The 27,048-nt window shown below is 43.0% G+C and overlaps 1 pseudogene across 1 annotated transcript in view; it reads right to left on the reverse strand.

Annotated features, from left to right (window-relative positions):
- Positions 1-27,048, reverse strand: part of LOC311143864 (syntaxin-binding protein 5-like) — a 293,895-nt pseudogene that overhangs the window by 4,243 nt on the left and 262,604 nt on the right. Inside the window, exons 22-28 of the transcript in view lie at positions 26,421-26,603; positions 12,295-12,531; positions 8,245-8,608; positions 7,887-8,052; positions 4,937-5,048; positions 141-360; positions 4-32 (exon numbers count right to left, since the gene is read on the reverse strand). The product of the transcript in view is annotated as a syntaxin-binding protein 5-like (transcript). The remainder of the gene's footprint in view (positions 1-3; positions 33-140; positions 361-4,936; positions 5,049-7,886; positions 8,053-8,244; positions 8,609-12,294; positions 12,532-26,420; positions 26,604-27,048) is intronic.

A 27,048-nucleotide genomic window follows, 5' to 3' on the forward strand; every position in this document is an offset into this window, starting at 1 on the left:
TACCATTTCTTGTCCTTGTGTTTCAGCATTATCTGTAGAGAACAGATAGAAGAAAGACATACAGACACAGGGTAAGGTTAGTATAACTAACTAATCCCCATGTTTCTCCGTCCACACAACCACTAGCTGGTGGGCCTTGCCTGGTGGGCATGTGTGGAGAACATCTCTGCGCTGTTCATCATGAGGGCGGTGCGTTCCTCCAGCTCTCCCAGTCGCTCTCCTCTCTGGTCCAGGGCGATGCGGGCTCGGGCCAGGTCCCCACCACCCCGCCGGCCGCGGCCTTCATGTTCTCCAAACCCATTGGACCAGGGATGTGCTTGGCCAGGCTCCGGGAGGCCTTACCCGCTGCTGCCTCCCCAACTACAGAGAGATGGAGAGGAGGGGGATAGAAGAAGAGCTTTCTTTAATAGTAGATTGTCATTTCATTAAAACCTCAGCCCCCCCCACCCCCTAAAATAAAAATATACCAATATCCCCTGGACTGCAGACTCACCTTTCCCTCTACCCCACGATACAAAAACAACACCACACATCACAATAACCCAAACCTCACCACTTCTACAACCATATATCCAGACCATCTTTCCCAGCTATACAGACAGCCCCCCCCCCAACACACCATATCTCTTGAAACATCTCCACACTTTTTATCATTTTATAGAACTCAAATCCCACCCTAAGGCGCACAGAGACCATCCCATTAAATAATAGTAAAGGGTCTGTTATCCCCCCACCTTTGACCCTGTTCCTCCTTGTTATCCAAATAGCTAACTTTGCCTGAGCAAACAGAAAATTCAACCACACACATTTTTCCTTTTCCTTACTTGAATACCTGAACTCCATTATAAACATCCCGACAGTAAACTCCACCCCCAACCTCTCACACAGACATTCCAACTGAGACATTAAAGGCATTAACCTTGTACACACAGAAAACACATGATGCACAGTTTCACTCATGACACTGAAAGGACACCCCTGTCTGACTCCCGGTTCAACCCGTTCCAACCAGCTGTTAGTGGCCAGGGCTCCATGTAGAACCCTCCACTGGAGGTCCCCTGACCTCTTTGGTACTGGGAGTTTGTAGAGCCATCTCTCCATCTAAAACCCACCATACTCTCCCCCCCACATAATCCGCCCCGCCTAACAAGTCCTCCAGACCCCCTTGCCAGTCCCAAGTCTCTGCCGTCACGTGCAGTGGCGGTAACATTGGTGGCCCCTCCCCCTTTGGCCGCTCAAACACCCCCTTTACCGGCTCAGACAATGCCTCCTGGACTTCCCCCAGGAATCTATTGGTAGAGCATGGCGTTTGCAACGCCAGGGTTGTGGGTTCGATTCCCACGGGGGGCCAGTATGAAAAAAAAAAATGTGTGCACTCACTAACAGTAAGTCGCTCTGGATAAGAGTGTCTGCTAAATGACAAAAATGTAATGTAATCTCTCGAGCAGCCTAAGAGATGTTAGTCCTGTTTGTTGTGCTAGGACTTCTGGGGTTTTCCACCCCTCCTCTCCCAGCAGTCGCAGGTCACCCAGCCTTAGTAAACCTGTTGCCATCAGTCACCTCTGCAGGGTGGCCGACTGAACCAATCTCAAAAAGGATGGCTGGGTTGTGGAAGATAGGCTCCTCCCACACCCACAGCCCAAGCTCCACACCCCCTTCTCGTGTGGGCCTTAGTAGCTGCCAGGCCCTCAGCACCGCAGAGTAAAAATCAGAGACACCTGCTCTACTCAGGCCCTCCAGCCTCATGAGGAATAGTTGCCGGTCCAACCCTAATCCGCCAGCTCTCCTCAACAGCGCGCATGCTGGTTCCCTCCAGCCGACATCTGTATGGTACAGCAGTCTCTGCGCCGCCTTTAGTCGGAATGCAGCCACCCTGCTCTCCAGTTCCACCAGGCCCTGTCCTCCTTCATGTACGGACACATACAACACTGCCGCCCTAAGCTAGTGATTGCCCGACCAGACAAAATCCACCAGTGTCTGAAGATAGACCTTTACGCACGGTTGTGACCCACTTCCTCAACCTAAACCGTTTCCTGGGTGAGAGGACACCATGCCCCTCATTTTTCCTAGCATGTTGTACTGATCTTACAAACTTTCCCGGATCGCAAAAAAAAGCCTCAAGATTTATTTTTTTCCTCTTGGTCTCATTCAGGAACCTTGACAGTTCCCACACCGTGTACTTTGACCCCTCTGACTGACTGGCTGTCAGCTCTGGACCCATTGAGGTGGAGTCTGAAAAGAAATCCTCCTCATCGTCCTCTTCCTCAGACTCACCTTCCTCCTCCTCAACTCCATCTCCTATCCTGACCACCTGCCCTTTCTCTCTAGTCGGGGCCTCCCCCCCAGCACCAGGCAAAGGTTCCTTGGTGCCTTTCACCACACCAGCCTCTGCAGACTCTCCAGCCTCTCCCCTCCCACCTCCTTTCTTCTCCCCCTTTTTCCTCTTCCGCTTCCCCCCCCCCCCCCCAGTCGCTTAACCACCCCACTACACTCTCCTCATCCACTAGCATAACCTGACTAGGCCCAGTCTCATCTACACCACCATCTATAGCATGACTAGTCCCAGCCTCATCTACACCACCATCTATAGCATGACTAGACCAAGCCTCATCTACCCCACCATCTGTCGCATGACTAGACCCAGTCTCATCTACACCACCATCTATAGCATGACTAGACCCAGCCTAGACCCAGTCCCTCACAAACTGTCTCTCACAAACTGTCTCTCACAAACTGTCTCTCACATAATGTCTCTCACATACTGTCTCTCACATACTATCTCTCACAATATGTATCTCACAAACGGTCTCTCACAAACTGTCTCTCACAATCTCTCTCACAAACTGTTTCACATACTGTCTCTCACCAACTGTCTCTTACATACTGTCACTCACAAAATATCTGTCACATACTGTCTCTCACACATTTTCTCTCACAAACTGTCCCTCACATACTGTCCCTCACATACTGTCCCTCGCAAACTGTCTCTCACCAACTCTCTCACTAACTGTCTCACAAACTGTCTCTCACCAACTGCCTCTCACATACTGTTTCTCACAAAATGTGTGTCAAGTACTGTCTCTCACAAACTTTCTCTCACAAGCTGTCTCTCACAAACTGTCTCTCACAAACAGTATCTCACTAACTGTCTCTCTCAAACTGTCTCTCACATACCATCCCTCACAAACTGTCTCTCACAAACTGTCCCTCACAAACTGTCCCTCATTAAACTCTCTCTCACACACTGTATCTCAGAAAAAGTCAGTCAAATACTGTTTCTCATACACTTTCTCTCACTAACTGTCTCTCACAAACTGTCTCTCACATACTGTCTCTCACAAACTGTCTCTCATAAACTGTCTCTCACAAACTAATCTCACAAACTGTATCTCACATACTGTCACTCACAAACTGCATCTCATAAATTGTCTCTAATATACTGTCCCTCACAAACTGTCTCTCACATACTGTCCTTCACAAACTGTCTCTCACAAACTGTCTCTCACAATCTCTCTCATAAACTGTCTCACAAACGGTCTCTCACAAACTGTCTCTCACATACTGTCTCTCACATACTGTCTCTCTCAAACTGTCACTAACAAACTGTCTCTCACATACTGTCACTCACAAAATGTCTGTCACATACTGTCTCTCAAACATTTTCTCTCACAAACTGTCCCTCACATACTGTCCCTCACATACTGTCCCTCGCAAACTGTCTCTCACATACTGTCCCTCACAAACTGTCTCTCACATACAGTTCCTCACATACTGTCTCTCAAATACTGTCCCTCACAAACGGTCTCTCACAAACAGTCTCTCACCATCTCTCTCACAAACTGTCTCAAAACTGTCTCTGACCAACTGTCTCTCACATACTGTCTCTCACAAAATGTCTGTCAAGTACTTTCTCTCATACATTTTCTCTCACAAGCTGTCTCTCACAAACTGTCTCTCATATACTGTCCCTCACAAACTGCATCTCATAAATTGTCTCTAATATACTGTCCCTCACATACTGTCCCTCGCAAACTGTCTCTCACATACTGTCCCTCACAAACTGTCTCTCACATACAGTTCCTCACATACTGTCTCTCAAATACTGTCCCTCACAAACGGTCTCTCACAAACAGTCTCTCACCATCTCTCTCACAAACTGTCTCAAAACTGTCTCTGACCAACTGTCTCTCACATACTGTCTCTCACAAAATGTCTGTCAAGTACTTTCTCTCATACATTTTCTCTCACAAGCTGTCTCTCACAAACTGTATCTCACATACTGTCACTCACAAACTGCATCTCATAAATTGTCTCTAATATACTGTCCCTCACAAACTGTCTCTCACATACTGTCCTTCACAAACTGTTTCTCACAATCTCTCTCATAAACTGTCTCACAAACTGTTTCTCACAATCTCTCTCATAAACTGTCTCACAAACTGTCCCTAACAAACTGTCTTTCCAATACTGTCTCTCACAAACTGTCTTTCTCAAACTGTCACTAACAAACTGTCTCTCGCATACTGTCCCTCACATACTGTCTCTCACATACTATCTTGCACATACTGTCCTTCACAAACTGTCTCTCACATACTGTCTCTCACAAACTGTCTCTCACAAACGGTCTCTCACAAACTGTCTCTCACATACTGTCTCTCACAAAATGTCTCTCACATACTGTCTTGCACATACTGTCCTTCACAAACTGTCTCTCACATACTGTCTCTCACAAACTGTCTCTCACAAACGGTCTCTCACAAACTGTCTCTCACATACTGTCTCTCACAAAATGTCTCTCACATACTGTCCCTCACAAAATGTCTCTCAAATAATGTCTCTCACATACTGTCTCTCACATACTGTCTCTCACGTACTCGTTCACTGGTACACACATGAAACACAAACTAAAGCACACAACATCTAGAAAGTGACCTACACAACTCCTCTCTGTCTAAGGTCTGGGTATTGCCCCCGAAGAAGCCCTTGAGGAATCCTTTGTTCTGGGCCTCTGGTGTTTCTATAGGAGTGAACAGCTCCCCCAGCATGTCCTGAATCAACACACCACATGTATTAACACACACACAAAGACAGACAGACAGACAGACAGACAGACAGACAGACAGACAGACACAGAAAAAGACACAGAGACAAACTCAGACACAGACACAGAAAAAAACACACACAAACAGAGAATTAGACAAAGTCATATTGAACCATCAGTTAGTGAGCTGATAACAACATCGAATCAAGAACTAGATTACAGTCATATCAATATAAACACATAGTAACACAGTCATATCAAAATAAACACATAGTAACACAGTCATTATAAAATAAACACATAGTAACATCAAATTAAACACATTGTATCACAGTCATTTACATTTACGTCATTTAGCAGACGCTCTTATCCAGAGCGACTTACAGTTAGTGCATACATTACAAATATTTTTTTTTCTCATACCCCCCGTGGGAATCGAACCCACAACCCTGGCGTTGAAAACGCCATGCTCTACGAACTGAGCTAAATCCCCTGCCAGCCATTCCCTCCCCTACCCTAGACGACCCTGGGCCAATTGTGTGCCGCCCCATGGGTCCCCCGGTCGCGGCCGGCTACGACAGAGCCTGGATTCGAACCAGGATCTCTAGTGGCACAGCGATGCAGTGCCTTAGACCACTGCGCCACTCGGGAGCCAATATCAAAGTAAACACATAGTGACACAGTCATATCAAAGTAAACACATAGTGACACAGTCATACCAAAATAAACACATAGTAACACAGTCATATCAACATAAACACATACTAACACAGTCATATCAAAATAAACACATAGTAACACAGTCATACCAAAATAAACACATAGTGACACAGTCATATCAAAATAAACACATAGTAACACAGTCATATCAAAATAAACACATAGTAACACAGTCATATCAAAATAAACACATAGTAACACAGTCATATCAAAATAAACACATAGAAACACAGTCATATCAAAATAAACACATAGTAACACAGTCTTATTGAACCGAAATAAACACATAATAACACAGTCATATCAAAATAAACACATTGTATCACAGTCATACCAAAATAAACACATAGTAACACAGTCATATCAAAGTAAACACATAGTGACACAGTCATATCAAAATAAACACATAGTGACACAGTCATACCAAAATAAACACATAGTAACACAGTCATATCAAAATAAACACATAGTAACAGTCATATCAAAATAAACACATAGTAACACAGTCATATCAAAATAAACACATAGTAACACAGTCAAAACAAAATAAACACATAGTAACACAGTCATATCAAAATAAACACATAGTAACACAGTCTTATTGAACCGAAAAAAACACATAGTAACACAGTCATATCAAAATAAACACATAGTAACACAGTCATACCAATATAAACACATAGTAACACAGTCATATCAAAGTAAACACATAGTGACACAGTCATATCAAAATAAACACATAGTAACACAGTCATATCAAAATAAACACATAGTGACAGTCTTATCAAAATAAACACATAGTAACACAGTCATACCAAAATAAACACATAGTAACACAGTCATACCAAAATAAACACATAGTAACACAGTCATACCAAAATAAACACATAGTAACACAGTCATATCAAAGTAAACACATAGTGACACAGTCATATCAAAATAAACACATAGTAACACAGTCATATCAAAATAAACACATAGTAACACAGTCATATCAAAATAAACACATAGTAACACAGTCATATCAAAATAAACACATAGTAACACAGTCATACCAAAATAAACACATAGTAACACAGTCATATCAAAATAAACACATAGTAACACAGTCATATCAAAATAAACACATAGTAACACAGTCATACCAAAATAAACACATAGTAACACAGTCATACCAAAATAAACACATAGTAACACAGTCATACCAAAATAAACACATAGTAACACAGTCATACCAAAATAAACACATAGTAACACAGTCATACCAAAATAAACACATAGTAACACAGTCATATCGAACCAAAATAAGCACAACAGCAGATTACACACAATGGGATTTGTGGGCATGTAGGGATTGCAAGTTGGTTAAAATAGTTGATGAAATAGGTTTAAATGGGTTTAAAATATCGTAGGTGAATTGAAAATGCATCAATGGTGAAAAGGAGGCTTGCTGAGAAGCATAACAGTTTTGGTGTTTTACTGTGCCATTAGATGGCAGTGTGGTCACGCAGCATGTTCAGTCATGTGGCTGCTGGAAGAGAGGATGCATGTCTGAAGCTGGATTACGCAAGCACACACACACACACACACACACACACACACACACACACACACACACACACACACACACACACACACACACACACACACACACACACACACACACACACACACACACACACACACACACACACACACACACACACACTCCACCATGGATTCAGCAGAGTGGAGCTCAAACCACACATGACAAGTGTGACATTTTACTTCAAGGGCCAATGTCACGATTGGGCTTTACCAAAGGTATCAACTATGGCGCCTGTATATTTTCTGCCCCAGAGGCCCTGAGAAATCACTCTGCCATGGTTTCAGGATGCAATGTGCTGTCATGGCTACAGTGCAATGGGATTACCAATGATACACACACACACACACGTATGTGCACTCGCATGGATTCCTGCATGAACCCACTCTGTTGAACGCTCACACAAACAAACAAGTTGAGGCACATTGTGAATTTGTTCTGCAATTCACTAACAAATACGCTGCACAGACGGTGTGTACGGACGCACAAAACATTCACAGTGGGACAAAAGCACACGTGTAGACACAGATGGGCGCCGACCTGCAGGTTGTCCGTCATCTCCTGGCTGTACGTGATGCGCTGCATCTCCGTAGGGGAGCTCAGGTACAGAGCCTGACCGCCGTTGGTGAAGACGAAGGTCCGGGCGACACGCATGTCCGTCAGGGGAAGGTAGTTGACATTCATCAGGGGTCTTAGACTGGGCAAACTGGGAGGAGACAACAACACACAAAAAAAAATCAACAACAACGTCCTCAAGGGTAGTAGCATTAGTAGTGATCCCATGTGCCTGTATGAATATGAAAGAACTGCAGGTATTTTCTGTCCATGTCTTCAATGGGGTGTCATCAAGGGTATACAACCAAGACAGCTTCAAAACAGAGACAGACAGACTGTAAACCTGAGGGTCATGACGTGTCCGTTTGCGCAGAAGCAGGCCAGGCAGACGCTGTTGCAGACGGAGACGACGTCAGCCTGCAGGACGAAGGAGGACTCTGTGATGTTTTGTGTGAACAGTACAGCCTGGGTTGGCATGAGAATGACCTTGGCCTGTTTCTCAGAACACACCACGGCCAGGTGACCGTCCCCACACGCCTCCTGTGACGACAGAGGGGATAAGTTGACCAGCTTACGCCTGCGGGGCCGGTCTGGGTCCTCGGGGCCGTTGGGGTCCTGCCACACCTCATAGGGACTCTGGATAAGAGCACCACCAAAGTCCAGGAAGGAAAAGCACAGCACTGAGCCCTTCAGCATCAGGACGGTACCTAGGGGGGAGATGTGACTTTGGAGTTGTTGTTTTGGTAACGATTTACCTTCACTACATACCCATAATGCATTTCATTACACATCCAGGACCCTGAACAGGTTCTAACCCCAAGCCATAAGACTTCTAAATAGTTAGTTCAATAGTTAACCAAATAGCTACCCGGACTATCTGCATTGACCCTTTTTGCACTAACTTTCTGGACTCATCACGTACGCTGCTGTTAATGTTTATAATCTATCCTGTTGCCTAGTCACTTCATTCCTAGTAATATGTACATATCTACCTCAATTAAATTCTACCCCTGCACATTGACTCTGTACTGGTACCCCGTGTATATATCCAAGTTAACGTTACTCATTGTGTATTTATTATTACTTTTCTGTATCTATGTTCTCTCTCTCATCATTGTTGGGAACGGCCCGTCATGAGGAATAATGGTCTAGGACTGTTTTTCATGGTTCGGGCTAGGCCCCTTAGTTCCAGTGAAGGGAAATCTTAATGCTACAGCATATGATGACATTCTAGACGATTCTGTGCTTCCAACTTTGTGGCAACAGTTTGGGGAAGGCCCTTTCCTGTTTTAGCATACAATGCCCCCGTGCAAAAAGCGAGGTCCATATAGAAATGGTTTATCGAGATCGGTGTGGAAGAACTTGACTGGTCTGCACAGAGCCCTGACCTCAACCCCATCTAACACCTTTGGAAATCCGACTGCGAGCCAAGCCTAATCACCCAACATCAGTGCCCGACCTCATTAATGCTGTTGTGGCTGAATGGAATGAATGGGGGTGTGTCTATCAATGTTCCAACATCTAGTGGAAAGCCTTCCCAGAAGAGTGGAGGCTGTTATAGCAGCAAAGGGGGGACCAACTCCATTGTAATGCCCATTATTTTGGAATGAGATGTTGGACGAGCAGGTGTCCACATACTTTTGGTCATGAACTGTATCTATAGCGTATTCATGTAATGTTATGCTATAGCTCATCGTTTAGGTATCCTAATAGTGTCATCATTATGGTTGTTCTCAAATGTGGAATAGACGACTATATACAGCTGTGGCCAAATATATTGGCACCTTGCACTTTTCTTAAATAATTCCCTATTTGTTCTCAAATAAGTCAAAAACATTAAGTAAAACTTGTCACTTGATTTTCAACATTGCAGAACCGATTTTATTTAGTAGTAGCTCCGGGGTGCCAATAATTTTGCCCATGCCATTTGTCTTTCTTTTCTAAATAAAAATATGAAATTGTCTGTGAAATGTTGAAAATCAAATAATAAACTTATTTTAGATGAAATTATTTAAGAAATTATTTTTATAAATGTGCAACGGTGCCAACATATTTGGCCACAACTGTATGTCTTATAGGGGTGCAATGAAATGCATTATGGATATGTAGTCAAAGTAAATCGTTACCGTAGTTACAATCACCATTTTATATTCACTTTTCTTCCTGATCTTTCTGTCTAATTTGACTAATTTATTTAATTTAATTTAGTTGAAATTGAATGAGGATGTACAGTGAGGGAAACAAGTATTCGATCCCCTGCTGATTTTGTACGTTTGCCCACTGACAAAGAAATGATCAGTCTATAATTTTAATGGTAGGTTTATTTGAACAGTGAGAGACAGAATAACAACAACAAAATCCAGAAAAACGCATGTCAAAAATGTTATGAATTGATTTGCATTTTAATGAGGGAAATACGTTTTTGACCCAATCTCTATCAGAAAGATTTCTGGCTCCCAGGTGTCTTTTATACAGGTAACGAGCTGAGATTAGGAGCACACTCTTAAAGGGAGTGCTCCTAATCTCAGCTTGTTACCTGTATAAAAGACACCTGTCCACAGAAGCAATCAATCAATCAGATTCCAAGCTCTCCACCATGGCCAAGACCAAAGAGCTCTCCAAGGATGTCAGGGACAAGATTGTAGACCTACACAAGGCTGGAGTGGGCTACAAGACCATCACCAAGCAGCTTGGTGAGAAGGTGACAACAGTGGGTGTGATTATTCGCAAATGGAAGAAACACAATAGTACTGTCAGTCTCCCTCGGCCTGGGGCTCCATGCAAGATCTCACCTCGTGGAGTTGCAATGATCATGAGAACGGTGAGGAATCAGCCCAGAACTACACGGGAAGATCTTGTTAATGATCTCAAGGCAGCTGGGACCATAGTCACCAAGAAAACAATTGGTAACACACTACGCTGTGAAGGACTGAAATCCTGCAGCGCCCACAAGGTCCCCCTGCTCAAGAAAGTACATATACAGGCCCGTCTGAAGTTTGCCAATGAACATCTGAATGATTCAGAGGAGAACTGGGTGAAAGTGTAGTGGTCAGATGAGACCAAAATCGAGCTCTTTGGCATCAACTCAACTCGCCGTGTTTGGAGGAGGAGGAATGATGCCTATGACCCCAAGAACACCATCCCCACCGTCAAACATGGAGGTGGAAACATTATACTTTGGGGGTGTTTTTCTGCTAAGGGGACAGGACAACTTCACCGCATCAAAGGGACGATGGACGGGGCCATGTACCGTCAAATCTTGGGTGAGAACCTCCTTCCCTAAACCAGGGCATTGAAAATGGGTCGTGGATGGGTATTCCAGCATGACAATGACCCAAAACACACGGCCAAGGCAACAAAGGAGTGGCCCAAGAAGAAGCACATTAAGGTCCTGGAGTGGCCTAGCCAGTCTCCAGACCTTAATCCCATAGAAAATCTGTGGAGGGAGCTGAAGGTTCGAGTTGCCAAACGTCAGCCTCGAAACCTTAATGACTTGGAGAAGATCTGCAAAGAGGAGTGGGACAAAATCCCTCCTGAGATGTGTGCAAACCTGGTGGCCAACTACAAGAAACGTCTGACCTCTGTGATTGCTAACAAGGGTTTTGCCACCAAGTACTAAGTCATGTTTTGCAGAGGGGTCAAATACTTATTTCCTTCATTAAAATGCAAATCAATTTATAACATTTTTGACATGCGTTTTTCTGGATATGTTTGTTGTTATTCTGTCTCTCACTGTTCAAATAAACCTACCATTAAAATTATAGACTGATCATGTCTTTGTCAGTGGGCAAAACGTACAAAATCAGCAGGGGATCAAATACCTTTTTTCCCCTCACTGTAGGAGGACAGAGAAGAACGTGCGCCCCACCCTGCGAGTCAGTCAGTCATTTCTCCATTACCATCACGTTGTAATGATGTCATGTCATAGTATCGTGTGGACCAGGGGAGACGTTGGTGGATACGTGGTTTGGTGTCACAGAGTCTGCATTCCTTATGTCAAAGGAGACTACTGATGTTGATCTTAGAATAATTGATGGGACAGGATATTGTGACAGGGGTAAAGGGTAATAACATCAAAGAAAGGCAGTGCCCATGGAGGTTTAGCAGATGTTCGTGGAGAAAACGTGTAGCAGAGTGCATATACGTTCAGATATCTTCTTTGTTACGGAGTTGGAAGACGGCAGAGGCAGGGCTATGTCCTTCTTCTGTTATAACTAACCACGGTACCATATTAAAATATCTTATATGAACTCCCCATCAAAAGTGTCTAAGTATATCAGTACATTCTTGATCACTTGATACCCTAGAAACTCATCATAACACATCATGTAATAAAATAAAATAGGCTAAAGCAGGCCACATCAAGGCTCTCCTTCCCCCAGAGGAGTCTCACCGCTGGGCCTCGTGGTGACAGGCTCCTCCAGCCTCTCCTTCTCTGTGGGGATGGACATGGGCAGTAGGAGGACCATTCCCAGGCTGGTGCCCACCCACAGGCAGGCGGTGGGCAGCGTGTCACCTTTACGACCGTATGACTCTCCAAACTGCAGCTTGGTCACCGCTTCCTTGGTGTCGCGGTCGATACTGGACACACTGGAGCTCCGCGAGCGGCTGAACGAGTTCTCTCTGCTTTCTGCAATACAGGAGACAGCAGGTTCAAGAAAAAACACTTATGTTCATACACACACACACACACAACAGGAGCACACACACACACACAAACACACACATCACATCAAACACACATATTGTGTTAACCCGTTACCTTGCTACCCATTCACATCCTCATTTACATATTTCTAGATTTAGCCTCCTGCCTCCACCATTAAAGTATTCATGTATTGCTCAACAATGATTCGTGCACTTCTTAATGATTTACGACCTCACTATGTGTTGCCTGCTGGCTGGGCTTGTGCACGTCATAACTTAACGTCTTCATAGCCCAAGGTTAATTATTAATGTTTTCATTCAAATAACAAATTGAACAAATTGGAAACGTCTCTAAGCATACTGAAGGCACTGCTCTACTCTGTCTTCACTAACCGTAGAAAAATAAAATATAAAAAATGCATCCAGAAAAATGAAAATAGCACCAATAATAGCAACATCACATCTATATACCAGTCTTATGATATTTCACAGTGTCTTGGATTATCAGACGAACAAACAACACTGAGCTAACACACAGTATACAGTTACAGTGGGGGAAAAAAGTTTTTAGTCAGCCACCAATTGTGCAAGTTCTCCCACTTAAAAAGATGAGAGAGGCCTGTAATTTTCATCATAGGTACACGTCAACTATGACAGACAAATTGAGAGAAGAAAATCCAGAAAATCACATTGTAGGATTTTTTATGAATTTATTTGCAAATTATGGTGGAAAATAAGTATTTGGTGACCTACAAACAAGCAAGATTTCTGGCTCTCACAGACCTGTAACTTATTCTTTAAGAGGCTCCTCTGTCCTCCACTCATTACCTGTATTAATGGCACCTGTTTGAACTTGTTATCAGTATAATAGACACCTGTCCACAACCTCAAACAGTCACACTCCAAACTCCACTATGGCCAAGACCAAAGAGCTGTCAAAGGACACCAGAAACAAAATTGTAGACCTGCACCAGGCTGGGAAGACTGAATTGCAATAGGTAAGCAGCTTGGTTTGAAGAAATCAACAGTAGGAGCAATTATTAGGAAATGGAAGACATACAAGACCACTGATAATCTCCCTCGATCTGGGGCTCCACGCAAGATCTCACCCCGTGGGGTCAAAATGATCACAAGAACGGTGAGCAAAAATCCCAGAACCACACAGGGGGGCCTAGTGAATGACCTGCAGAGAGCTGGGACCAAAGTAACAAAGCCTACCATCAGTAACACACTATGCCGCCAGGGACTCAAATCCTGCAGTGCCAGACGTGTCCCCCTGCTTAAGCCAGTACATGTCCAGGCCCGTTTGAAGTTTGCTAGAGTGCATTTGGATGATCCAGAAGAGGATTGGGAGAATGTCATATGGTCAGATGAAAACTAAATATAACTTTTTGGTAAAAACTCAACTCATCGTGTTTGGAGGACAAAGAATGCTGAGTTGCACCCAAAGAACACCATACCTACTGTGAAGCATAGGGGTGGAAACATCATGCTTTGGGGCTGTTTTTCTGCAAAGGGACCAGGACGACTGATCTGTGTAAAGGAAAGAATGAATGGGGCCATGTATCGTGAGATTTTGAGTGAAAACCTCCTTCCATCAGCAAGGGCATTGAAGATGAAATGTGGCTGGGTCTTTCAGCATGACAATGATCCCAAACACACTGCCCGGGCAATGAAGGAGTGGCTTCGTAAGAAGCATTTCAAGGTCCTGGAGTGGCCCAGCCAGTCTCCAGATCTCAACCCCATAGAAAATCTTTGGAGGGAGTTGAAAGTCCGTGTTGCCCAGCGACAGCCCTAAAACATCACTGCTCTAGAGGAGATCTGCATGGAGGAATGGGCCAAAATACCAGCAACAGTGTGTGAAAACCTTGTGAAGACTTGCAGAAAACGTTTGACCTATGTCATTGCCAACAAAGGGTATATAACAATGTATTGAGAAACTTTTGTTATTGACCAAATACTTATTTTCCACCATAATTTGCAATTAAATTCATAAAAAATCCTACAATGTGATTTTCTGGATTTTTTTTCTCATTTTGTCTGTCATAGTTAACATGTACCTATGATGAAAATTACAGGCCTCTCTCATCTTTTTAAGTGGGAGAACTTGCACAATTGGTGGCTGACTAAATACTTTTTTCCCCACTGTACAGTGAGGGAAAAAAGTATTTGATCCCCTGCTGATTTTGTAAGTTTGCCCACTGACAAAGACATTATCAGTCTATCATTTTAATGGTAGGTGTATTTGAACAGTGAGAGACAGAATAACAACAAAAAAATCCAGAAAAACGCATGTCAAAAATGTTATAAATTGATTTGGATTTTAATGAGGGAAATAAGTATTTGACCCCTCTGCAAAACATGACTTAGTACTTGGTGGCAAAACCCTTGTTGGCAATCACAGAGGTCAGATGTTTCTTGTAGTTGGCCACCAGGTTTGCACACATCTCAGGAGGGATTTTGTCCCACTCCTCTTTGCAGATCCACTCCAGGACCTTAATGTGCTTCTTCTTGAGCCACTCCTTTGTTGACTTGGCCATGTGTTTTGGATCATTGTCATGATGGAATACCCATCCACGACCCATTTTCAATGCCCTGGCTGAGGGAAGGAGGTTCTCACCCAAGATTTGACGGTACATGGCCCCGTCCATCATCCCTTTGATGCGGTGAAGTTGTCCTGTCCCCTTAGCAGAAAAACACCCCCAAAGCATAATGTTTCCACCTCCATGTTTGACGGTGGGGATGGTGTTCTTGGGGTCATAGGCAGCAGTCCTCCTCCTCCAAACATGGCGAGTTCAGTTGATGCCAAAGAGCTCCATTTTGGTCTCATCTGACCACAACACTTTCACCCAGTTCTCCTCTGAATCATTCAGATGTTCATTGGCAAACTTCAGATGGCCTGTATATGTGCTTTCTTGAGCAGGGGGACCTTGCGGGTGCTGCAGGATTTCAGTCCTTCACAGCATAGTGTGTTATCAATTGTTTTCTTGGTGACTATGGTCCCAGCTGCCTTGAGATCACTGACAAGATCCTCCCGTTTAGTTCTGGGCTGATTCCTCACCGTTCTCATGATCATTGCAACTCCACGAGGTGAGATCTTGCATGGAACCCCAGGCCGAGGGAGATTGACAGTTCTTTTGTGTTTCTTCCATTTGCGAATAATCGCCCCAACTGTTGTCACCTTCTCACCAAGCTGCTTGGTGATGGTCTTGTAGCCCATTCCAGCCTTGTGTAGGTCTACAATCTTGTCCCTGACATCCTTGGAGAGCTCTTTCGTCTTGGCCATGGCGGAGAGTTTGGAATCTGATTGATTGATTGCTTCTGTGGACAGGTGTCTTTTATACAGGTAACAAGCTGAGATTAGGAGCACTCCCTTTAAGAGTGTGCTCCTAATCTCAGCTCGTTACCTGTGTAAAAGACACCTGGGAGCCAGAAATATTTCTGAATGAGAGGGGGTCAAATACATATTTCCCTCATTAAAATGTAAATCAATTTTTAACATTTTTGACATGCGTTTTTCTGGATTTTGTTGTTGTTCTTCTGTCTCTCACTGTTCAAAGAAACCTACCATTAAAATTATAGACTGATCATTTCTTTGTCAGTGGGCAAACGTACAAAATCAGTTGGGGATCAAATAATTTTTTCCCTCACTGTATATGTGTTTCTACAGCTGGATATTCCTACATTCTCAGTCCACACAAGACAAGTGGAACATGTTTCTGTGACAAATTAATAAGTTGATAAACTGTAATACATCCCCCCTAGGCTGCACTACAGCTGTTCAATGTTCAGGGCGATGCTACACTGCGCAACGACGCTGCCTGCTAGCATCGAGACTAGGATCAGAATGGCTTTAGTTGTCTGGGCTGTGGCCAGAGTGGCAGTCTGTGGTGTGTTTGTGCATGGCAGAGCTTGTGGGGGGGTTACCTAATGAAAGTCACTCACAGTGGCACTCTGACAGGACGCGGGTACCCCCAAGGGGGCCAAGCAGGGATTTAGTAGGAAGAGGGAGGGGTGGAGGAGAGAGGGAGGGAGGGAGGGCAATGCTTCAGCAACGCAGACGCACATAGACTGTATAGTGGAGAGACGAGGACAGACACACATTATAGTGGAGAGAGGAGGACAGACACATTATAGTGGAGAGAGGAGGACAGACAGACATTATAGTGGAGAGAGGAGGACAGACAGACATTATAGTGGAGAGAGGAGGACAGACAGACATTATAGTGGAGAGAGGAGGACATACACACATTATAGTGGAGAGAGGATTACAGTCAGATGCCCTAGAACTACATCTGACAATAACTGAATCACTACTAGAATGAAACCAAGAGGCTTCAGCAAGTTTATACCCCACATACCACCACCGAGATAATCCCTTAGAGTACCCGTCCATTTCACAGAATAACTAGGCTAAACACTAGAGAGGGTATACAGCTTGGAGAATGGCTATGCACCGGACAATGTTACAGCTATAACTATAAGCAGAGTCCATAATTGCCTCTCATGTCGCATTGCTTTAATAATTCATTCTGTCAGACAGGGAGGCATGCGATGTTGTTTACGTTGTCGCCTGGTGTGTGTGTGTTGTGTCGCCTGGTGTGTTTGTGTTGCGTCGCCTGGTGTGTGTGTGTTGTGTCGCCTGTTGTGTGTGTGTTGCGTCGCCTGGTGTGTGTGTGTCGCGTCGCCTGGTGTGTGTGTGTCGCGTCGCCTGTTGTGTGTGTGTTGCGTCGCCTGGTGTGTATGTGTTGCGTCGCCTGGTGTGTGTGTGTTGCGTCGCCTGGTGTGTGTGTGTGTTGCGTCGCCTGGTGTGTGTGTGTTGCGTCGCCTGGTGTGTGTGTGTTGCGTCGCCTGGTGTGTGTGTGTTGCGTCGCCTGGTGTGTGTGTGTTGCGTCGCCTGGTGTGTGTGTCGTGTCGCCTGGTATGTGTGTGTCGCGTCGCCTGGTGTGTGTGTGTCGCGTCGCCTGGTGTGTGTGTGTTGCGTCGCCTGGTGTGTGTGTGTTGCGTCGCCTGGTGTGTGTGTGTTGCGTCGCCTGGTGTGTGTGTCGTGTCGCCTGGTATGTGTGTGTCGCGTCGCCTGGTGTGTGTGTGTCGCGTTGCCTGGTGTGTGTGTGTCGCGTCACCTGTTGTGTGTGTGTAGCGTCGCCTGGTGTGTGTGTGTCGCGTTGCCTTGTGTGTGTGTTGCGTCGCCTGGTGTGTGTGTGTGTGTTGTGTCGCCTTGTGTGTGTGTTGTGTCGCCTGGTGTGTGTGTGTAGCGTCGCCTGGTGTGTGTTTGTTGCGTCGCCTGGTGTGTGTGTGTTGCGTCACCTGGTGTATGTGTGTTGCGTCGCATGGTGTGTGTGTGTCGCGTCGCCTGGTGTGTGTGTGTCGCGTCGCCTGGTGTGTGTGTGTCGCGTCGCCTGGTGTGTGTGTGTTGTGTCGCCTGGTGTATGTGTGTCGCGTCGCCTGGTGTGTGTGTGTTGCGTCACCTGGTGTGTGTGTGTCGCGTCGCCTGGTGTGTGTGTGTCGCGTCGCCTGGTGTGTGTGTGTCGCGTCGCCTGGTGTGTGTGTGTTGCGTCGCCTGGTGTATGTGTGTTGCGTCGCATGGTGTGTGGGCCTCATTAGAGCTCATTGACCATTAAGTATTCCAGTGACCCTTCTGCTGCATCGCCGTGGTAACCCAGTGCTAGCGACAAACTGGAGGGGTAAGGGGGTCGCATCGCACTGCCTGATGGGAGTGGCAGCAGAATACACACCATAGATAGTCTCCATGATTTCCCCCATCATTAAAGATTGTGAAAGATAGATAACGAACTGCCCAGGGCATACAGCACTAAAAGGGCTTTATTAAAACCTATTGTCTTCCTGTGTTTTGACATTTTGAAGCCACCATTTTATGATTCACCTGTTGAGCTGTTGGCTGGTTAATGGACAGGTTTGAGTTCATCTGACTAATATATCCTTTTCATATACAGGCTAATCCTGATTTTGCACTCTGACGACTTGAATACGTTGACAACTGTGATCTTTTGTTAACTACTCTTGGAAAGTCTGTCACACATCCTGCTGTGATTTCATTCCGTAATGAACAGACATCAAGGTTCTGAGTGACAGCGAACTGAACCAAATACTTTCTGGCACTGATATTATTTTCTAAAGGTCATTAATTAATGGAGCTCTGGGAATAAATGTAAAACAGGGATTTATAGCATGTCAGTATCAATTTAGTTAGTAACGAAGCGGTCGCCTTGCCCTGACCTTCATTAAAACATGGAGTGCAAGCTAATGTAGAACACAGCAGAACGGCAGGAAGAACCGCAGGGAAGAACACTGCAGAACCGCAGGACAGAACCACAGGGCAGAACACTGTAGAACCGCAGGACAGAACCACAGGGCAGAACACTGCAGAACCGCAGGACAGAACCACAGGGCAGAACACTGCAGGGCAGAACCGCCAGCCTGCCTCCCAGCTCCATGGGTGCTGCCTTGTGATGGAGGATTTGTTCAGGGGCAGAAATGTGAATACAGTTTTTGTGAAAAAGTGCAGTATCCTGGTGTGTGTGTGTATCCGTGGTGGGGAGGACCATCCTCCTCAGTGAATTTAATAAAAATAAAAATAGTGAAACTATACTAAGTATATTCAAATGACCAAATAATTGATTAAAACACACTGTTTTGCAATGAAGGTCTACAGTAGCCTCAACAGCACTCTGTAGGGTAGCACCATGGTGTAGCCGGAGGACAGCTACCTCCGTCCTCCTCTGGGTACATTGACTTCAATACAAAACCTAGTGGGCTCATGGCCATTCTTCCAAAAATAATGAAAAGCAGGAGAGAGAGGTAGCTATATTTGGTTGTGTTTTTTCTTTTTTCTTCTCACTTTCACTTAGCTAGCGAATGCAGCTAGCTAGTTTAGCCTACTCAAACACCCGGCTCAAACAGAGAGGGATGCTATGCTAGCTAGCTGGCTATGGCTATCCAACACCGGAACTCTTCCAAGTCAAGGTAAGCTTTTGGCTTTTATTAATTTACGGTCTAACTGTTAAACGGCTCTCTGACTGCAAACTGTACTGCATGATTGTAGTGGGTTTACTAATGTGTTAGTCCTCGTAGCTATGTTGACTATGACGTGACATCGATGTAGGCTGTGTGTAGTGGTTAGCGGTCATGATATGAAGGTTTGGCTTGGAAAATTTGAGTATCATGTAGTAGCCTAAACCTATCGATGTTAGTTACATTGAGCTGGTTGAATGGAATATGAATGACAGTCATCCAATATGCTGTAATATAAATAAGGCCTTGCTCATGAAAGAAAAACGGCTGTATGTGTGTGTGAGTAAATCCTTAGTGTTCCCTCTCTCTCAGTCCATTTATCTCCCTAATAAACCAACCTCACCTCAGAGCATTTCATATTATTCTGTACGTAAATCCAAGACAGTCTATTTATTATGATACATTATGTTATGTTTGGTATGGTTAAATAAGAGCGATGGTAACCTTTTATTTGTTCTCTTTATTTATTTTTTAGGGGGTAGTTCAGCTGTTTTTTTTTTTTGTTTTTTTGTTTGTTTTTGTTATGTTTATGATCTTTTTTTTTTTTTTTGGGGGGGGGGGGAATGGATCAGCTTAATATTGCAGATAGATTGTATCTTCTATCAATGTAATTGTCTGCATCACTTCCAATCCCCATGTTTTTTTTAAATATATTTTCTTTATATACATATACTCCCCTTTATTACTTTTCAACCCCACCATCCTTTCCCTACTTGGAGTAAATTAGTGAAGAACAATGCCCAGGCCTCTACTTCCGGTCTATACTTACTATCTACACCTTATGGACAGAGTTCATTTTACAATAATTCTATTATATATATATATATATATATATATATATATATATATATATATATATATATATATATATATATATATATATATTTATTTTTATTTTTTTATTGCTCCTGAACTTCTTCTACTCTCAACCTCTCCGATCATTTTCATGATGTCCATCCGGTTTGCTTCTATATGCCATATCTTTCTAACTGTGCTCTTTCCCAAAAGCTCCCAACATACAACCTATATACTTATTATGGACACAGTATGCTTACATTATTAGCTATCTTTGTTATTATTTGTTGTTATTTGTTATTAGTCCCATCCTTCAACTCTATTCAATACCTCCCATCTATCTCTTAACACCATCCATATAGGATTTCTATTTGCCATATATATTTCAACTGTACTGTGATGTTTTACAAAAGTTCTGAACCTTTCTATTCTCATTGCTTCTACAGATTGTGAATTAAAAATAAACATTTTTGCTAAAAGTATTATTATATTATTGATTGATTGACTATGACTTTTCAGATCACCCAGTAATGCTATCTGCAAGGTTAGTTCCAGGTAAATATTGCAATCCTTTAGCCATTCCTGGACCTGTGTCCAAAAACAAGCTACAAATGGACAGAACCAAAACAAATGATCTAATGATTCTGTCTCTTCACAGCAAAATCTGCAGAGCTGGGGAGATTGTATCCCCCATATAAATAACATTCTATTGGTAGCAAGAATTGTATATAATAATTTAAATTGAAAGATTCTAATTTTTGAATCCGGTGTCGTTTTGCGTGTCAGTTCATAAACACTATGCCATGGGATCGGTACGTCAAAGATCTCTTCCCAACTATTTTGCAATCTATATGGGACGGCTGTCAATCCTTTGGTCCTTAAGTGAAACTGATATACTTTTTTATTTATCACAGTTTTCCTTAACCAATTATGTTCTTTAATGCAAGGCCGACAGACAAGTTCCTTACTTTCTCCCCCTTCCACTTTCCTCTTCCACTTTTGCGGTAAGGCTGCAATTATTTGGTTGTAATTTTGGGTAGAGCAGACATTTCCATATGTTTTTGTCAGCTGCATGTGCGACATAACTCCACCAGTCCTACCGATGATATCATTTACGAAGATTATACCTTTTTTAAACATTCTGTCAAAAAATTAAGTTTTTTTGTCAATTAGTATATTTGAATTTAACCACAATATTTGTTGCATTATTTGTTCTGTCGTTTCTGGAGGATTAAATTGAAATTGCAACCAACTTTCTATGGCTTGTTTTAGAAATAGTGAAATTTGGGAGATTATTTCCTTTTCAAATAACTGAAAGTGAGAGGTTGTAATCTGAATAAAGGTAAAAAGGCCTTTCTTGAACATTGGGTGAGACAATCTTACTAATTTGCTTGAGAACCAGTTCGGATTTAAGTATAACTTTTGTATGACTGAAGCTTTTAGTGATAGGTCTAATGCTTTAATATTTAATAATTTCTGTCCTCCGAATTCATATTCATTATACAAATATGCTCTTTTAATTTTGTCTGGCTTGCCGTTCCAAATAAAATTGAATATTTTTTTCTCATATAAATCAAAAAACTGTTCGCTAGGCGTAGGCAAGACCATAAGCAAATAGGTAAACTGGGATAATACTAAAGAGTTAATCAGGGTGATTTTTCCACAAATTGACAGGTATTTTCCTTTCCATGGTAGTAAGATCTTATCTATTTTTGCTAACTTTCTATTAACATTTATTGAAGTGAGATCATTTATTTCCTTTGGGATATGTATTCCGAGTATATCCACATCACCATCAGACCATTTTATTGGTAAACTACATGGTAATGTAAAAATTGTATTTTTTAGTGATCCAATACGTAATATAGCACATTTGTCATAATTTGGTTGTAATCCAGAAAGGTTAGAAAATGTATCTAGATCCTCTATGAGGCTGTGGAGGGATTCTAGTTGTGGATTTAAAAGAAAACATGAATCATCAGCGTACAATGACACCTTTGTTTTTAAGCCCTGTATTTCTAATCCTCTGATATTATTATTGGATCTGATTTTAATAGCTAACATCTCGATGGCCACAATAAATAGATATGCCGATAGTGGACAACCTTGTTTCACTCCTCTTGACAGTTTAAAACTTTCTGAGAAATAGCCATTATTTACTATTTTACACCTAGGGTTACTATACATGATTTTGACCCATTTTATAAGAGATTCTCCAAAATTGAAATGCTCCAGGCATTTATATATAAACCCCAGTCGAACTTTATCAAATGCCTTTTCGAAGTCTGCTAGATCAGTAGATCAGCTTTAATATTGCAGATAGATTGTAGCTTCCATCAATGTAAATGTCTGCATCACTTACAATCCCCCATATATTTTTTGGTAAATATATATATATACAGTGAGGAGAACAAGTATTTGATACACTGCCGATTTTGCAGGTTTTCCTACTTACAAAGCATGTAGAGGTCTGTCATTTTTATCATAGGTACACTTTAACTGTGAGAGACGGAATCTAAAACAAAAATCCAGAAAATCACATTGTATGATTTTTAAGAAATTAATTTGCTTTTTATTGCATGACATAAGTATTTGACACATCAGAAAAGCAGAACTTAATATTTGGTACAGAAACCTTTGTATGCAATTACAGAGATCATACGTTTCCTGTAGGTCTTGACCAGGTTTGCACACACTGCAGCAGGGATTTTGGCCCACTTCTCCATACAGACCTTCTCCAGATCCTTCAGGTTTCGGGGCTTTCGCTGGGCAATACGGACTTTCAGCTCCCTCCAAAGATTTTCTATTGGGTTCAGGTCTGGAGACTGGCTAGGCCACTCCAGGACCTTGAGATGCTTCTTACGGAGCCACTGCTTAGTTGCCCTGGCTTCAGGTCATTGACCAGGTCCTGCCGTGTAGATCTGGGCTGATCTCTCACCTTCCTCATGATCATCGATGCCCCACGAGGTGAGATCTTGCATGGAGCCCCAGACCGAGGCTGATTGACCGTCATCTTGAACTTCTTCAATTTTCTAATAATTGCGCCAACAGTTGTTGCCTTCTCACCAAGCTGCTTGCCTATTGTCCTGTAGCCCATCCCAGCCTTGTGCAGGTCTACAATTTTAACCCTAATGTCCTTACACAGCGCTCTGGTCGTGGCCATTGTGGAGAGGTTGGAGTCTGTTTGATTGAGTGTGTGGACAGGTGTCTTTTATACAGGTAACGAGTTCAAACAGGTGCAGTTAATACAGGTAATGAGTGGAGAACAGGAGGGCTTCTTAAAGAAAAACTAACAGGTCTGTGAGTGCCAGAATTCTTACTGGTTGGTAGGTGATCAAATACTTATGTCATGCAATAAAATGCAAATTAATTACTTAAAAATCATACAATGTGATTTTCAGGATTTTTGTTTTAGATTCCGTCTCTCACAGTTGAAGTGTACCTATGATTAAAATTACAGACCTCTACATGCTTTGTAAGTAGGAAAACCTGAAAAATCAGCAGTGTATCAAATACTTGTTCTCCCCACTGTATATATATATATATATATATATATATATATATATATATATATATATATATATATATATATATATATACGTACACATACATATACATACACATAAATACATATATACTTATCAATGTTAGTTAGTTACATTTACTCATGCAAATTACCTTGCCTTTCAATGTATGTCGTCAGGTGTATTAGTTTGCCCGTGCGTCATGTAAGCAAATTGTAAAACATACTATACTATAGCTTGTTACTTTTTCTAGTGTAATATGCTTTTGTTATTGTACAGAGGTGTTTGCACGTTGTTAGACTAATGAAAGGAGTTGGCTAGTTACTCATATGGTAATTATCTATCTGGTTTGGCGTCATGTCAGATACATGGTACCTTGGCACATGCTTTGTATTTATGCAACTTCAACTTGAAATGTATAATGTACAGCTACAGTATGTCAATGTGAATTGAATACTAAAGTCTATTATTTTCTGTATTAAGCAGTTTCACAACAAAAACGTTTTCAATACATTAATTCAAGAAAAGTTATGCCTTGGAAGGTTTATTGAAGACTCAGTTGTTAGATATCTGTCTAGTTTTGCATGGGAACGCAATTCAAGGGCAGAATAGTGAAAAACACATCATCACAGTGGGCTCAAGCACAAGAATAATTGCACGTGGTGGTTATGATTCTACGTTCATTAGCCAACAAAAGCCTATGATCCTAGGGAAGGCCAGCAGTCTACGATGCAGCAACCAGAGGCGAGTGTTCGACAGAAAGAGGAAGAGGAGCGAGTAATAGAGATGGAGGAGCCTCTTCAACACATTGAGACCAAGTCTCAGTCCACAAGATCAAGGTAATCAAAACAGTCAAGCAGATCCTCAACGGCGAGTTCTGCAGCCATCAAAGCACGTGCCAAGGTGGACGCAGCGCGTGCTCAAGTCTTCTATGCTGAAAAGGAAGCTTCCGTGACGAAACAAAAGGCGGAACTGGCCTCCAGTTTTTTCAAGAGTTCATTTGTTAGGCTATTGGTTAAAAGTGCAACACATTATTTATTATTGAATTACCTTCGATCTAGTTCAGTCTTATTAATCACTTAATCATGTTTAATCATGATCTCTTAGCTAGCTTGATGACTGTGGGCAATTTTGCTTACTTTTTGTTCTAAATAGACGGCATATTAGGGCGGCAGGTAGCTTAGTGGTTAAGAGCGTTGTGCCAGTAACCGAAAGGTCGCTGGTTCTAATCCCCGAGCCGACTAGGTGAAAAATATGTCGATGTGCCCTTGAGCAAGGCACTTAACCCTAATTGCTCCTGTAAGTCGCTCTGGATAAGCGCGTCTGCTAAAAAATATATATTCATATATTCATTTTATATTGGATTGTCTAAAAATGCAGGAAATGAGCTTTAGATGCTCTTACACCCCCACAAGTCTCTTGGGACTCAACTACAGCCGATCTGCTGTCTGTAGTGTCCAAACAGTTTGGGCTACAGGACCCCTCTGTGGAAACGTGAGTCTCACGAACACGTACAGTTGAAGTCGGAAGTTTACATACACGCAAACGCCTGAAGGTACCACTTTCATCTGTTCAAACAATAGTACGCAAGTATAAACACCATGGGACTACGCAGGCGTCATAACGCTCAGAAAGGAGACGTGGAACGTACTTTGGTGCGAAAAGTGTAAATCAATCCCAGAACAACAGCAAAGGACCTTGTGAAGATGCTGGAGTCCTATATCGACATAACCTGAAAGGCCGCTCAGCAAGGAAGAAGCCACTGCTCCAAAACCGCCATAAAAAAGCCAGACTACGGCTTGCAACTGCACATGGGGACAAAGATCATACTTTTTGGAGAAATGTCCTCTTGTCTGATGAAACAAAAATAGAACTGTTCGGCCATAATGACCATCGTTATGTTTGGAGGAAAAAGGGGGTTGCTTGCAAGCCGAAGAACACCATCTCAACCGTGAAGCACGGGGGTGGCAGCATCATGCGCTGGCTGTGCTTTGCTGCAGGAGGGACTGGTGCAATCAAAAATAATCACTCAGTATTGTTGGGAAGTAAACATTTGTTATTTATTTTTTGGACATGTATTTAACACCTTTTAAATACAAATGTTTGCTTACGGGACGGGCCCTTCCCAACAATGCTGAGTGATATTTAGAAAAATAATAACACAAGGAATAAATACACAATGAGTAACGATAACTTGTCTATATACAGACCCGAGTACCGAGTCGATGTGCAGGGGTACAAGGTCATTGACCAGGAGGGACATAATACAGGAACTTTCCGTCAGGTATACTCAGTTATGCTAAAATAATAGTCACCAGTTTTTCTTCAGGATAGAAAAGCCATATAGAAGACACAATTATAGTCAATTAGACAACAGCAGATACCCCACCAACCCCCACCCCACCAACCCCCACACCACCAACCCCCTACCTGTTGATGACTGGTCGACATGCACTTAGGAGGGGAGGATGAGGAGGTTAGGAGGAGGGTTTAGGTCAAGGGGAAGGAGACAAGCACACACCTTCCGTGTGGGTGGAAACAGGCAAAGAGATCTCTATGCAAGCGGCGGACTGGGCCTTGCGGAAGGGTGGTTGGCCGGTCCCTCTCCGGGTGATCCGCGGGCCCTCAGGAACCCCTGGGATGCGAGACTTCCCCACGGAGCACGGCTGGGAGGTGGGGCTAGTGCAATGTCCGTTGACATGATCTGCAACAACGGCAAAGCATTAGCAAACAACTTCAAGAAAACTAAACGGAGAGATGAGAAAAGGCTATGGTAAGGACAGGATGAGAGAGAGAGTTGGTGAATTATAGTTAAAGAGATAGAGTTAGTGAATTAAAGTTAACCCCCTAGAGTCGATGTCCGCGGCCCAGCGGAAATGAAATTAGCATTAAAAAAAAATCCCCATCAAAATCCATCAGTTTAAGCTAGAGATATTCTTTTTGGGCATGAGCTGCGGCTCAATTAACAGCTTCCGCCAATGTCGCCCTTCCGCATCTGAGGTGAAAGGTGGCAGAGCTAGAGCAGTGTTTTTTCAGAACATGAGACTTCTCTAAAATTGGTCTTCTCACCGGTCTGTGGTGTCCGAACTATTATGACCCTTCTGTGGAAAGGTGAGTTTCTCATGAACAGGTACATGTCAGTTTTGCTC

The sequence above is a fragment of the Coregonus lavaretus genome (genome assembly GCF_964263955.1).
Source record: "Coregonus lavaretus genome assembly, chromosome: 16".
Taxonomy (NCBI): Eukaryota; Metazoa; Chordata; class Actinopteri; order Salmoniformes; family Salmonidae; genus Coregonus; species Coregonus lavaretus.